The sequence below is a fragment of the Vombatus ursinus genome, unplaced genomic scaffold (genome assembly GCF_900497805.2).
Source record: "Vombatus ursinus unplaced genomic scaffold, bare-nosed wombat genome assembly UNPS02014768.1, whole genome shotgun sequence".
NCBI classification, from domain to species: Eukaryota; Metazoa; Chordata; class Mammalia; order Diprotodontia; family Vombatidae; genus Vombatus; species Vombatus ursinus.
In genome coordinates, this window is record NW_020954546.1 from 24,522,037 (window position 1) to 24,537,516 (window position 15,480).

The 15,480-nt window shown below is 40.5% G+C and overlaps 1 protein-coding gene across 3 annotated transcripts in view; it reads right to left on the minus strand.

The window, feature by feature from the left end:
• The window catches only part of GOSR1 (golgi SNAP receptor complex member 1), an 81,180-nt gene that overhangs the window by 16,162 nt on the left and 49,538 nt on the right, over window positions 1–15,480 (minus strand). The gene's annotated exons all lie outside the window — the stretch shown is intronic.

Sequence of the window (15,480 nt, forward strand, 5' to 3'; positions counted from 1 at the left end):
GTGTGTGTGTGTGTGTGTGTGTGTGTGTGTGTGTGTGTGTGTGTGTGATGTCCGACTCTTCATGACCCCATTTGGAGCTTTCCTGCCAAAGATACTGCAGTGCTTTTGTGGAAAATGTGGTTGGGAATGTTGCTTCTACGTATCACTCAAACAGCGGGTGGACGCCCATGTGACAACACTGGGGTCAGCTTAAACTGGGAGGGAATGTGAGAGGTAGCTAGTTTTCACTTCCACAAAGATGCAGTCTAGGGGCTGCATGGAAGTTGAACAAAGGCAGCCATCAAGCAGAGTTGGTGGATGAATGGACTGACCAGCAAAAACTGTTCTGAGGTTAGACATAGATTAACACATCTATATCCCAAGCAGAAGGGATGTGGGCATACATAAATAAGAGAAAAATAAATAAGGGCCAGGGTCAAAGAATTGTGGGGAGTGAGATGTAATTAGGGGTAGAGAACTCATGTGGGGAAATTAGGCACTTCTGATAGGCTGTAACCTCTATAGTACACAGCCAATCAGGAAACAGGGAAAAGAAATTCGAATCAGGAATAGGGAATAAAAAGATGTGTATCTGTTGACACAGGTGCCCTCACGTGAGTGCTCTCACACACATGGGACCCCTGGCCTTCCCAGGTCGTTAGTAAAGCTTCTTCCTGATTCAACAATGGCTTAGTGGAATTTGTGGTATAGGTAACAGTTCATCATTTCCTTCTCCAGTTCATTGTGCAGATGAAGAACTGAGGCAAACTCAGTTAAGTGACTTGCCTAGGGTCACAATGCTAGTAAGTGCATGAGGCTGGATTTGTACTCAGGAAGATAAGACTTTCTGACTCCAGGGCTGGCACTCTATCTGCTATGCCACCTGGCTGCCCCCAATACCATGCCTATAGACCAATACTTTTCCCACTCCCACTCCCAACCTTGTGTATTGTCTTCCCCCATTAGAATGGGAGGTCCTTGAGGGCAGGGTCCATCTTTTTTTTTTTAGCGTTAGCTGTATCCCCAGGATTTAGCATAGTAGCATAGTAAAGGCTTAAGGCTTGTTTCCTCCCTTCTTATCTTAGTTCTGAAAAGCTGATGGTTTCTGACAGTATACAAACAGTGAATCCTAATTCTGAGAGATAACTCCCACAAGTCTTTTCCAGTCTATGAAATTATACTCTATTTCAAATTTTTTGTGACGCTATTTAGTGCTCACCCTGCCCAGCACCAATCAGTTCTTTTCTGGAAGGGTTAATGGTATTGAGGACATAAAAGCGTGAGCTTCTGGGTAATTTACAAATTTTAGGCCTCTCTCAGTCCTTCTTCCTGAATTAAGCCCTCTCATACATTTCTCCCCAATCTCATCTTTTCCTACTATGGCATTAAAATTACTAAGGAAAAATCAGCATTGTAATAAAATGGAAATCAAAACTGAATTCTAAATAAACATAACCACCAATCTTGGTCCCGGAGAAAAGACAACAGAAAATCCCTCTCCTCATTGGTGGGGAATTACAAGTATGAAACATCCCATGCGCTCTAAGTCACGGTTACTGTCGGTGGTTTTGCTAACCTATTTTTAAAAATTATATAATATGACCAAGAAGGTCAACTGAGTAGCATTCAAGTTCAACTTATTTAAGATTATGGTATTGAAAACTAATGTATTTTCTTGACCCAGAAAAGGAAATCTCTGCATTTATGCTTAATTCTTAGGGACAGCAAAAGAAGGTCAAGGTGCTCTTGGTAATTTAAGTTGCTCTCCTTAGAGAGAACTGCACAAATATTTCTCATTAGGACAACTGGAAATTTGGCTAATCAATAGGCACTTCATAAAATCACATATTATAATTAAGCAACAAGTTGATGGTTCTCTCAAGACTAATTAAACATCATGGAAATAAGGAGCTATGTTCCTTTGTCAGGCATTTTGCTCAGGGATGACTATTTCTGTATTTAAACTACATTTTGTTTAAAAATCTCTCTTCCATATTATGACAAAATACTAGGTCAAGAAGTTTCTAAAGTGAAAAATGTTACTTTATTCATTAGCGTTTTCATAAACCTAAAAGAAATTAAAATCACTCAAACAGTGTAAGTGGATAGAGTACTTCAGTAAACCTATATTTCCATACATTCACTTTGGCTTAACATGGAAATGAATAGTTATTAATTATTCTACTCTACTTTTACTCAATAATTGTTCTAAGTGTGGCAACTCTATGAACCTCTACTGTTACTACAAATATATTCTATAGTTTTCTGCTGTATTTTGCATTTCAGAAGAAAAAATTGTTTTCCAGGTTCAACGTCTTATTAAAGTTAGTCACTACCTTATATCCCACCATAATTTACCCATTTTGGTATCCATGTCTTTGCTCTAGTAGGTGTGTGAGCTTTCTTGAGGCCCAGCTTATAGGAATGAACTTCCCTGGGCCAATAACCCACGGGTGTTCCCTAGTCTGAATTAACAGATGACCTCTAGATCTGGTCCTTCCAAGTTTGCTGAGTGCTTCACATATATCACGCCATTTGATTTCCCCAACAACCTGGGAGGTGAGTACTGCGGAGATGATGATTCCCACTTGACAGATGAAAAAATTTAAAGGTGCTTACTTGTCCATGGTCAGAGTAAGTAAGTAATGGGAGTTCAGTCCAGCACTCCAATTCCAAGCCCAGGGTTCTTTGCACTCTACTAAAGGGCCTCCTAAAGTCTTTCCAGCTTCACAGGAAGGACCTACCCATGCATGTTCTCTACTGGCATAGCCATTAAAAATCCAGAGTTGCCTCCAGGACACAAAAGGGCATGATGATCTGTGCACTCTTCATAACCAAGTAAAGGATTTCAGGGACATTGTGAGTTACATAGTTTTTTAGTCGGCTAACCTGGGAACCACAACACTGCTTCCATGGGAAACCACATTTCAAGTTTCAAACAACTACTTAAATATAATAGCCCAGATCCTACTAACCAAAATAAAACAATAATGTACTTTGGCAAGGTACAACTCCTAGTGATATTAACAAGTGAACTGTTTTTGCACTGTCATTACCATATGATCTCTAGGTCCCCAATTCAATTATTTTTTATGAAATCACTCTAGCAGCTCTCATAATTGGCTACTTTGGTCTAGTTCCATTTTCAAATGTGCTTTTAAAAAATATGCTTTTAGTATCGCTGCTAAGGAATATCATCTTAAGATTTTGGGGGGCTAATTTATCCATACAGAGTTTTAGATAAAATTGTTAGAAGTTATTCAGTATCTGTAAGTAAAACAGATGAAATGGTTCAAATTTAACCCAGATATGCTTCTCAGTACTTTAACTGAAATAATCATCTTTGAAGCAAAGCCGGTCCTACCAATTGGGTCGATAAATTGCCGACTGTTTTTCTCCTTTAAATCATCAGAAAATGTTTTGGTAATGCATACAGATTTCTATTTCACTGGAGAATAATTTCAACAAAAAATTTATTTCATGGTCTCAATGTTAACCCAGGGCAGAGGGGTGGGGAACTGGCAGCCTCCAGGCCACATGTGGCCTTGAGATTTGTTCTGTGAATTTTGGATTCAGTCAAAGGGCCGCACTTGAGAACCTAGAGGGCCACCTGCAGCCTCGAGGCCACAGGTTCCCCATCCCTGACCCAGAGGATTACTACTGCACATAAACTACTTAAAAGAAATATTTTCAAGTTTGTTTTGATAATTGTAAGGAATTATTTGAATACTGCATAAGAAAGATAAATATAAGACCACATAAGGAGTGTCAGGGTAGGGAAAAGGAAACAAAAAGAAGGCAGGTCAACATAATTCAAATAACACTCTCCATTTGTGGGCCTCAGTAACCTAATCTCTGAAATGGAGATTATATAGGATTTCAGAATCATAGATTTAGGGCTGGGAAAGACCTCAAAAATCATTTAGTCCAATCCCTTCATTTTACAGATGAGGAAAATGAAACCCATGGTGCTCAGAGTCATAAAGCTAACAACAACAGCAAGAGCTACTGCTGCTGCCGCCGCCGCCGCCACCGCCGCTGCCACTACCGCCGCTGCCGCTACAGCTACCAGCATGGACAGAGAGCTTACCAGGGGCTTAGGACTTTACAACTATTATCTCATTTGATCCTCACAACAACCCTGGAAGGCAGGTGGTGTTATTATTTCCATTTTACAAATAAGGAAACTGAGGTAAAAAAAGAGGTTAGGTGACTTGTTCAGAGACACACAGCAGTCAGTGTCAGAGGCACATCTGAACTCAGGTCTCCCTAACTCCAGGCTCTGCACACTATCCACCATGGCACGTGGGCTACACGATATCCTGAAATTAGTTCTTAAATGCATATTCAAGTCTTCCTTCAATCCTACCCACTGTCCCTGGCTATGCTGCTATCTCTCTCTCATCCTCCAAAGAAGGAATATTGCATTCTATTTTATTTAAATGGCTACCTGGCCCAGAGTAAAGCCACTACTGGGTTTCCTTCTCACATTTAAGGCGTTTACTAGGTTCTTCATGTTTATCAGTCTATTTGATACTGCAACTTCCTGCCAAACCCTAAATACATGTCATTTCTATAATCTAAATTTTGGAAAAAATGAGGTTTGTCAGGGGATGCTTAAATAATAGCTAACATTTACACAGCACTTGAAGATTTGCAAAGTACTTTACAAACTACATTATATCATTAGATGCCATTAATACTTCAACATTCTTAATGTTATATCTACATTAGCTAACCCATTTTATTTTTTTCCCTGAGGTGAAACTCAAGACAAAATTTTGTCTACCATGGGACTGTGTAAGTGTACTTTTCTTCCCTGTCTTCAAAGACCACTTTATGCAGTATCTCTCAAGTACAAAGCACTGTTAGGCTTATATTTCTGCTGCAATTGGGCAAATTTATCTAGCGTTGGGTTAGGAAAAAAAAAGCTACAAAATGTAGATAATCATAATTTATATTTGCTGTTTTTAAGCAGAATGGTTTGAAATGATTGTTCTGAAAAGGGGCTAATTCACAGCAAAGAACCACCATATAAAGTACTAAGAAAGCACTTTATAAATAGCTTGTTTCAAGCCTTTAATCACAGAACTTCAGCCTTCTCTTTGGGATAACTTTGCTCTATTTGGCAAACTATAAATGCTAGAGCTTTTAATTATCTTTGAGCTTTCATATACCCCCCACTATACCCCATTATGTGCATCTTTAACGAGTAAAAACCAGAAAAGGTTATATAAAAAATTAAAACAGCTACTTGAATTACTTGCATGTTATTGGAAAAAATACTTGGAAGACCTGAGCTTGTTGTTTTTGTTGAATGAAACAATGTAAATGTCTAATTTGGAGGAGAAGCAAGGAGGGAGAGGACAAATTCTAGATTTTCATAGAGCATCCCAAGAACAATTAAGGATAAAACTGGGAGGAAAAAATGGAAAAGATCAACAGCCAACTTTAAGATACTGATCTCTCCTATCAATAACAGTTATTTGATTAAAGGTTTGGGCTTAAGAAATAAACTTATCAAATGTACTCTGAATATTTTATAATGATTCTTCACAACGAGTTAACCAACTTTTCAGAACAATCCTTTCAAATCATCATCACAATCTCCCACATACTATAGGAGGAAGTACAAGAAACACTAAAGAAAACAAGTGCAGGACAAACAGCTGGATGGAGCCATGTGTAAAGGAGGAGGCACGGAATGGAGCCAACACAATTCTGAACTCGTTATGGGATATTTTCAAAAGAGCTGAAAGAAGGCCTACTTTCCATATGCTTGGAAAAAAATAATGGATATTTCTGAGAGGTAGCACAAAATAGCACACAGAGCACTAGATCTGAGTCAAGAAATCTGGGTTCAAATCCGACCTCCCACACTTACTTAGCTCTGTGACCATGGATAAATGCATTTCTCTTGGACTCAGTTTCCTCATCTTCAAAATAAACAATTGATGTCCAGAGTCCTTACTCTAGTTACTAAAAAGGGGGCAAGGACTCCACTGAACTTATTCTTTGGTGATTAAGCACGGCTTCATCAAGAACAGGTCATGCCCAATTAACCTCACTTACCCTTCTGACAGAATTCCTGCTAGTAACACAGGGATATGATGCAGATATTACATACCACAATTTTAAGCAAGTTTCTCATAGTATTCTTGCTGAGAAGATGGAGAGATAGAGGAAGATGATAGCACACTGAAATGGGTCCTGAGACGGCCAGAATCAGGGCAGTCTCAGAGGTGGTGACAGAGAGGGAGGGAGAGAGTGAGAGAGAGAGAGAGAGTGTGGGTGTGTGTGTGTCCATGCACCCCCCCCACCCCTGTGCTCAGGTGCATACAAGGGGGAGGGGAGAAGGCGATGGATGGAAGTTGTTCTGAATGCACACAGCTAAGGAAGGGACTCAACCTTTTTTAGTCATAGACATTTTTGGAAGTCTAGTGAAGCCTGTGACCCCTTCCCAGAATAACATTTTAAATACAAAAATAGATACAGGAGTACAAAGGAAATCAATTATATTGAAATACAGTCAAAAAAATTATTGTTGGGGCAGGTAGGTGACACAGTGGATAGAGCACCAGCCCTGAAGTCAGGAGGACCTGAGGTCAAATCCGACCTCAGACCAAACACTTGATACTTACTAGCTGTGTGACCCTGGGCAAGTCACTTAACCCCAATTGCCTAAAAAGAAAAAACCACCAAAAAAAATTATTGTTCCAAGGTTAAGAACTCCTGAAATAAAAGATCAGGAAGAGCTTCCCACAGAAGAGGACACATGAGATAAACCACGAAGAAAGTTAAAGATTCTGAGAGGCACAGTGAAAAGGGAGTGGGGAGTAAACATGCCTCCAAAGGAGGCAATGAACTGGGCTGAGAACCGAAAAAGAAACAGAGGAGACCCCACTGCATCTGGAAGTAAGTACAGCGCTTTTCATGACCCCTCATTTCTCCCTGAACCAAAGGCTCATCTTTTTGACACACATTCTCCTGGTGCTGCTGCTATGACTCTGAAGCAAGGAGGACAGCCTAGGAAGAAGTCATGGCAGAACCACAATACAGACAACGACTACAATAATGTACATAGAAAGGATCAACTCCACCCATCAAAACCAATTCTGAGAAATTATAATGACCGAGCTTTGTCCCAAAGACACATCAGAATGGATGCCCCACTCCTTTTCTGAGGAAGTGGGTATGGAAAACTGCATATACCAGACTTGGTGGTGAAATATTTAAGCTTTGCCTAACTGTTTTTCTTTTTTCATTAAAAGGGCTGGATTTTTTTTTTTTTTTTTGCTTTTTTTTTGGTGAGGCAATCAGGGTTAAGTGACTTGCCCAGAGTCATACAACTAGTAAGTGTTAAGTGTCTGAGAATGGATTTGAACTCAGGTCCTCCTGACTCCAAGGCCAGAGCTCTATTCACTACACCACCTAGCTGCCCCCAAAAGGGATGGATTTTTGAAAGGGAGGAAAAATATATTTAGAAATAAGGGTGATATAAAAACAAAAAATATCAATAAAGTTAAAGAAGGGAGGTCGAGATGCATTCAAAAAGTGTTATTGTTTTTCCTTTGTTTATGAAGAGGACTGATGCCTTTGCAGGTGGCATCTTGATTTGTGTGTGAATTAGATTTAAGTGAGGCAGAGTTGCACAAAGTCATCAGCATCACTCCCTCTTCCTAAAGCACTGCAGTCTAATGGCAGGACAAAAGTCAAGATGACTGGTGATGGCCTGGGATGCAGTGGATGACCTTGGCATCTCTGACGCCTAAGTTCTAAGTCTCCAGCCTGCTTCAGCTGCCTTTCTGGCTGCTGAAACAAACTGTCCTTGTCCACCCATTCCACAGGGGAGGAGGGAGTCTTCACGTGCTTGGGGGAGACATTCTCTAACTCACCAACAGATCTGAAGCCTGCTGTTTACCCTCAACCTGGTTTAGCCCATCTGCCGAGATGATTTACTGGGGTGTAGACACTGCACATGCTAGAGCCTCTTAGAGCCACAGGTGAGAGTTATGTGAAGGTAGACAGCAAATGTATCTCCACAAGCCCTCACCACCAGACATGCTTGTCCTCTCGGAACACCATGGATGGTAAGCATAAACAGGCTATAGCATATTACCAACTGACTGAATCAAGATGACACAATATGGGATGAGTCCATGCTGAAAGGGTTATGGAATGACAGACACACACTGGTGGAGATGTAAAACGGTCTAACCATTCCGGAAAGCAACTGGGAATAATGCAAAGAAAGTTATTAAAATGCCCGTACCCTTGAACCAAGATATTGCACTGCTAGGCATATACCTTGAAGAGTTAATAATAATAACCACCATCAAAACATTAATATAGAGAAGCATGGGAAGGCCTTTGCAGAAGGTAGGGAACATGGATGTGGAACACTGCGTATGTCTGATTTTTTTCTGTATGTTGGTTAGCTTTACTGAATTGCTTCTCCCTCCTCTTTATTCTTTGTTATAAGTAACTTTTTTTTTTTTTTTTTGGTTAGGTAATTGGGGTTAAGTGACTTGCCTAGAGTCACAAAGCTAGTGTTACATGCCTGAGGCCGCATTTGAACTCAGGTCCTCCTGACTCCAGAGTCGGTGCTCTATCCACTGCGCCACCTAGCTGCCCCTTTTTTGTTATAAGTGATAGCTCTCTGGAGAGGAAAGAGAAGGGGACTGACTGGGAAATGAAGTTAATGAAAAAAAAAATACAGCAATAAAATTTTATTTTTTTAAAGAAAGAAATGGATAGCCAAAAAGGTAACTAGAATAATAGATGACCTTAATAGGCACTGTGTGTCCCAATGGTATCCACACCAAATCAAGAAATCACAAGGAAGGTTGCTAGCATGTTGACTGCACACCCTATGGATGATTTACAACATTTAGAAGATAGACAAGAGTAACACAGGATGAGAAAATGTGGATGAGCTGCGATCTGAACTGTTGGAAAGAGTACGTACATCAATATAATAACAGATCCTTGGAAGTATTTTTGGAGAAAGTTGCTGTCCTACAGCGTAGGAAAAAAATTACCTAATTATCTGTAATTAATATTTTGAAAAGGAGGTAATTCACCCCTTAATAATTTCAGGTCTACGTGCTTGCAGAAAAATTTGCATCAGTTAGCTTTGTGAAATAAAATAAGCAAAACTGTAATTCCGTTTTCTGCTACCATTCCAAGAGGAAACTAAAAATATGAAACCAAGTCACTGTTCTAATATACAGTGTATGTTCTAGAAAGAAAATCAATATGTCTTGGACATGAAGATTACCAATATAGTAAACAAGGACAGTTTGCAGAAACATTTGGCTAACTTCTTCCTCCCCACTTCAAGATTTTTTAAAGTAGTATAAACACCTAACATCCTTCGCTGAAAAAGAAAATTTTAGCCTAATTAGCATTGTTAGGCTACCATGGATAATGACTATCCATAGTCATTACAATTAAAGGAATAAATAAAGATAGAAGTGTGTTCTAGTATTCCTTTGAGAGGCAGCATGGTGTGGGAAAAAGTCAGAAGACCTGGGTTTGAGTCCTTTTTCTGCTCTGGGCTCTAGTTTCTTCCTATGTAAATGCAGAACCTTAGACTAGATAATCATTGAGGCCCCTTGCACCTTTAAATTCCAAGGTCCTATTCGCTCACTCATCCGTCCCCCCACATAAGGCTATCCTACTCCTATGTCAGTTGCCACTCAGAGCTAAAAGCAAGCATAGGATCATTGACCTTCTTAGACTGTGGGTCATGACTTCATATAGGGTGGCAAAAAATCTGGCAACAGTAAAAGGTTTGTGAACACGCAACAACCAAAAAATTAATTCAAAATCAAACACAGAACAAATCTGAGATGTTTGTGGCAGTGCTTGTCCGAGTTGCACCGTTCAACTTCATTGCAGCCTTGGTTCTGAATACAAAGCATGCCACCAAAATATGAAAAGGGGGCCTGAGTGGAAAAAGTTTAAGCCTATTTTTTAGAAAATGAAAAATCTGAGGCCCAGAGAAGGGAAGTTTGGGAAAAAATTACATGCTGCAGCATGCAGGCCACCAAACACCACAGTTCTATTCTAATGGAAGTTAGTTGTTGCAATGAGGAATAAAAATGAGCAAATTCATACCTCCAAATGGTTTCAATAAAACAGAATTTTTTTTGGTTAAGGATAGTCAGTGAAATGTAATACATAAAGTGTCCCTGTCAGAAAAGGTAAAGCATGCACAATTATACTTGTAAGATTCAATCAAGTCAAGTCAAGAAGTCTTTATTAAGCAAGAACTATGCGCCAGGCACTATGGCACTAAGCACTGGGGATACAAAAAAGTACAAAAATAGTCCCTGTTCTCAAAGAGCTCATCTTCTAATGGGAAGAGAAAACAAGCAAAACAACTTTGTCCAAACAGTATATAGATGAGATAAACTGGCAATAATCTCACAGGAAAAGCACTGAGAAAGGGTTTTTGCAAAAGGTGGGATTTTAAACGGCATCTTGAAGGAAGCATGGGAAGCAGGCAGGGAGCTGGAAGGGTAGCATTCCAAGTACGGGACAGCCCAGGAAAATGGATTGTCTTGCCTGGGAACAGCAAAAAGGCCAGTGTCCCTGGATCATCGAGCATATGGAGGGAAATAAAGTGTGAGAAGACAGGAAAGGTTGGATAGAACTGCTTTGTGAAGGGCTTTGGGGATTTATTTGCCCAAAGAGAGTTTGCTCCAGGGACTTTATTGACCAGGGGAGTGACACGATCTGATCCGTGACACAGGAAGATTGCTGTCATAGCTGAGTGGAAGATGGACTGCAGTAAAGAGAGACTTGAGGCAAGAACCTCAGCCAGCAATAGTGATGAGGGGCTATACCCGGAAAGTGGCAATGGCAGAGAACCAAAGGGGGCACATACAAAGGAAGAATCGCTAAGACTTCATAACAGATGGGGGTGGGGAGAGAGGGAGAGAGGAGCTGAAGATGACATCAAGCTTGTAAGCCTGGGTGACTGGAAGGACAGGAAAAGAAGAGAGTTTGGGGAGGAAAGAGAATGAGTTCAATTTTGAACATGCTGCATTTAAGATGTCTATGGGATCTCCAATTACTGACAAGTAGTAATGACTAACAAAAGCAGAAGAGTTTAAATCAGTCAAGTGTTTACAGCTGGCATTTGTCTGAGTTCAAGCAGGAAATCATTCATGGATCCTTGCTTTTTCTATCCTACGAGTCCCTGGTTCTTCTTAATCCTGCCAGAGATACTAAGTCAACACAGCTTCCACCCAGGTTCATCCACACTTCCCACAGGGAGGCTTTCTGAAGTGCTTCCGCTGCCTGTTCTTGCAGAGATCTGGTTTCTGCCCTGAGTGCTGGGGAGAGGTCATGCCTCATGAGGCAGAGAATTCACGGTTTAATAAAGCCATTCTAACAGAATAAAGGAAGCGGGCATGCGAGTTCACTATTTAACCGACAAGTTCCAAACAAAGAATGAGTGTTGCATTAAGCCTCCTGACTTTTCTGCCAACTAGTTGGACAACAACATGTGAATAAGTAAGCGAAGTATTGTTTAAAGCAGTCCTCATCTGTTTTGCCTTCTGTCTCAGTGTGGCATGCATTTTCATCAGGTGAGGCAGATGGAGAGACAGATTATTTGACAAAAAAATCTAAAAATATCCCACGGAGAAAAAAAATGTCAAAAACATGCTGAAACCAACAAATGCTATTTTAAAAAGGGCACAAATCCAGTGATATCTAGCATTAAGCTAAAAATACAGGTGGTTATGTGATCTCTGCAACAAAAGATGCACTTTCTCAAAAACCATAAATATCCTATACATAGTATAAAGGGGGAGGGGGCAGACAGAAGCAGAAAACATACTACTTTGCCCTCCACTCTTAGAAGCCTTCTATCATAATTCATCACTAACAATGGTATAATACTGAAGAAGGGCAGCTGGGTGGTACAGCTAATAGAGCGCCTGGCCTGGAGTCCCGAAGACCTGAGATCAAATCTGGCCTCAGACATTTATTAGCTGTGTGTTTGCCTCCAGTTCCTCATCCGTAAAATGAGCTGGAAAAGGAAATGGCAACCACTCCAGCATCTGCACCAAGAAAACCCCAAATGGGGTCACAGACTTGGATATGACTGAACAATGACAACAAAATGGAACACCAAGAACTGAACACACTTCAGGTGTGGCACAATGGGTGGAGTTTTTGTTTGTTTGTTTGTTTTTAACTGAAAGAAAGACTCTTGGTTTGGGAAGAGGGTAGCTACAATGGAGTACCCAATCCCAGACATCTGCTGTAGGCACCAGGTGCTGATTTATCAGCTCCTAGTCTTTACAATTGTCCAAGGGGCATTCCCTATACTTCAACAGAGCACTCCTTTTGCTCCCCTTTCCCACTCATCACTGGGAGCTGACAACTAAAAACTATAGGAATTCTATATTGTTGTTTTTGAAATCTCTGCAACTCGGACGACATCAATCCAAAAATCCATGTGTATCCAAATGTTCAACTTCATTACATAATCTAGTCACAGAAGGACATTTCAAACTTCTGCCAAATATTATATAAAATACTATGTTTACACTTTAATACTACACTGAAGATGAATCAGAGCTATAGCAGCAAGGGGCTAGAAAATGTTATCATCAAAAAGTTATTTTCAACTAAAAATTTCTAAGATACTTATTAGTACTTCCTTGCACAAAAACTCTGCTAGAACTGCTCACAAAGAGTGTAAATTTACAATCCATCCTTCTGTCTCTAGGAAGAATTATACATAAACACTCAGGACAAATGACTGTCTTACCCTGTTTTTCCCCAGCCTTGTAAGCTTTCCAGTTTTGCTTTAAAACAACAACAAACATTCACAATCCAAAAAGCCTCTAAATCAAAATCATTTCTCTAGCCACCATGATGCAATTTAAACCAACTTCTTCTCAAGACAGTATCTTTCCATACCTGATAATCATGAAGTTAACCCTTAGCCTTAAGCATTTCTTATGTTCTAGATCCTATTCTACTAATTGTTAACTATCTGAACTGCTCTCTTCCTACACAGAAATGCAACCGTGTGAATTTATAGAGAGGTAGGTCCCATGGACTTACATGAGCACAATGACAAAAGCTAGCTACTTCTGAATAAGTAAGCCCCCAAATCTTGGGATATTAAAATACAACAGATTTGAAGCAAAATGAACATCAACCCAAAGAGGCTTAAACGTTATTTCAAAATATAAACAAATGTTCGGGAAAATGTAATCTATTGGGGGGGGGGCCAGAGCCAAGATGGCGGAGTAAAAGCAGTGACTTGCTTGAGCTCTCCCCCCAACCCCTCCAAATACCTATAAAAAATGGCTCTAAACAAATTCTAAAGCAGCAGAACCCACAAAAAGACAGAGTGAAACAAATTTCCAGCCAAAGACAGCCTGGATGGTTGATCAGAAAGGTGTATCTCGCTGGGTGGAGAGAGGAGCACAGTTCGGTGTGGGCTCGCAGACCACAGCAAATCTGGAGCAGGCCTCAGAGGACTGAATCACGAGCAGCTGTGGCAGTTTCCAGATTTCTCAACCCACAAACACCAAATACAACTTAGAAGGTCAGTGGGAAAAGTCTGTGTCTGTGGTGCTGAGAGAGATGTGTGGCCCTGGGGTGGCGGTTGCCTCCTGAGCTTCCGACTCACAGACTGAGGGGGAATCGAGTGGCTGATCAGAAGGGGATTGCAGAGATCTCTTTGCCTGTACTGAGGCAGGAATCTCTTGCTTTGCTCATGCTTGGATCTGGGTCACAGTTCTGGGTGGTGGTCCTGCGACAAGGAGGAGCGCTGGTGTGGTGGAGCTTGTAGTGGCTGTGGAGCGGAAACCCTCCTCACAGTTCCAAGACAGAAAAGAGTGCTCATAGACCAGAGCACAGGCCAGGAAAGGAGTAAACACCTAGCCCTTGATCATAGCACCTTGGAAGAAGTGAAAATCTACATGTCCCTAGAAGTATCTCTGAAAACAGCTGCATAAAACCCCTGAAGCTTGGGGTACAGTACATTCTCCATACTGGAAACAGACTCCTAACTTAACAAAGAGTCTATAACTCAAGTAATTGGCTGGGATCATGAGCAAGCAGCGCAAAAAGGGTCAGACTATATAATCTCACTTTGGTGACAAAGAAGATCAAAACATACAACCAGAAGAAGACAACAAAGCCAAAGCTCCTACATCCAAAGCCTCCAAGAAAAATAAGAATTGGTCCCAGGCCATGGAAGAACTCAAAAAGGATTTTGAGAAGCAAGTAAGAGAAGTAGAGGAAAAACTGAGAGTGATGCTAAAGGAGACCCAAAAAAATACTGAAGAAAATAACACCTTAAAAAATAGCCTAACCCAAATGACAAAAGAGGTCCAAAAAGCCAATGAGGAGAATGCCCTAAAAAGCAAAATTGGCCAAATGGAAGAGAAAGTCCAAAAGCTTACCGAAGAAAATACTTCCTTAAAAATTAGAATGGAGAAATTGGAAGATACAGACAATTTGAGACATCAAGACACTGTAACACTAATCCAAAGGAATGAAAAAATAGAAGAGAATGTGAAATATCTCATTGGAAAAACAACTGACCTGGAAAATAGATCCAGGAGAGAGAACTTAAAAATTATTGGACTATCTGAAAGCCATGATCAAAAAAAGAGCCTAGACATCACCTTTCAAGAAATTATCAAGGAAAACCGCCCTGATATTTTAGAACCAGAGGGCAAAATAGATGGAAAGAATCCACCGATCACCTCTTGCAAGAGATCCCCAAAGGAAAACTCCTAGGAATGTTGTAGCCAAATTCCAGGACTCCCAGGTCAAGGAGAAGATATTGCAAGCAGCCAGAAGGAAACAATTCAAGTATTGTGGAAACACAATCAGGATAACACAAGATTTAGCAGCTTCTATATTAAGGGTCCAGAGGGCATGGAGTGTGATATTCCAGAGGACAAAGGAGTTAGGACTACAACCTAGAATTACCCACCCAGCAAAACTGAGTATAATCCTTCAGGGTACAAAATGGTCATTTAATGAAACAGGGGACTTTCAAGCATTCCTGTGGAAAAGACCAGAGCTGAATAGAAAATCTGACCTTCAAATGCATGACTCAAGTGAAACACGGAAGAGGTAAACAGGAAAGAGAAATCATAAGAGACTTATTAAGGTTGAACTGCTTACATTCCTGCAGGGAAAGATGATATTTGTAACTCATGAGTCCTTTGTATTAGGGTAGTGGGAGGGAAAAAAAATTATTCATATGTATAGATAGATAGATAGAGGGCACAGGGTGAGTTGAAGATGAAGGGGTGATATCTGGAAAATAAAATTAAGGGGTGAGAGAGGATTATACCGGGAGAAGGAGAAAGGAAGAAGTAGAATGAGGTAAAATATCTCACATGAAGCAGACAAGAAAAGGCTTTTACAGTGGAGGGGAAATGGGGGAAGGTGAGAAGGAATGAGTGAATCTTATTCTCAGAATAACATACACAATGGGGTATGGAA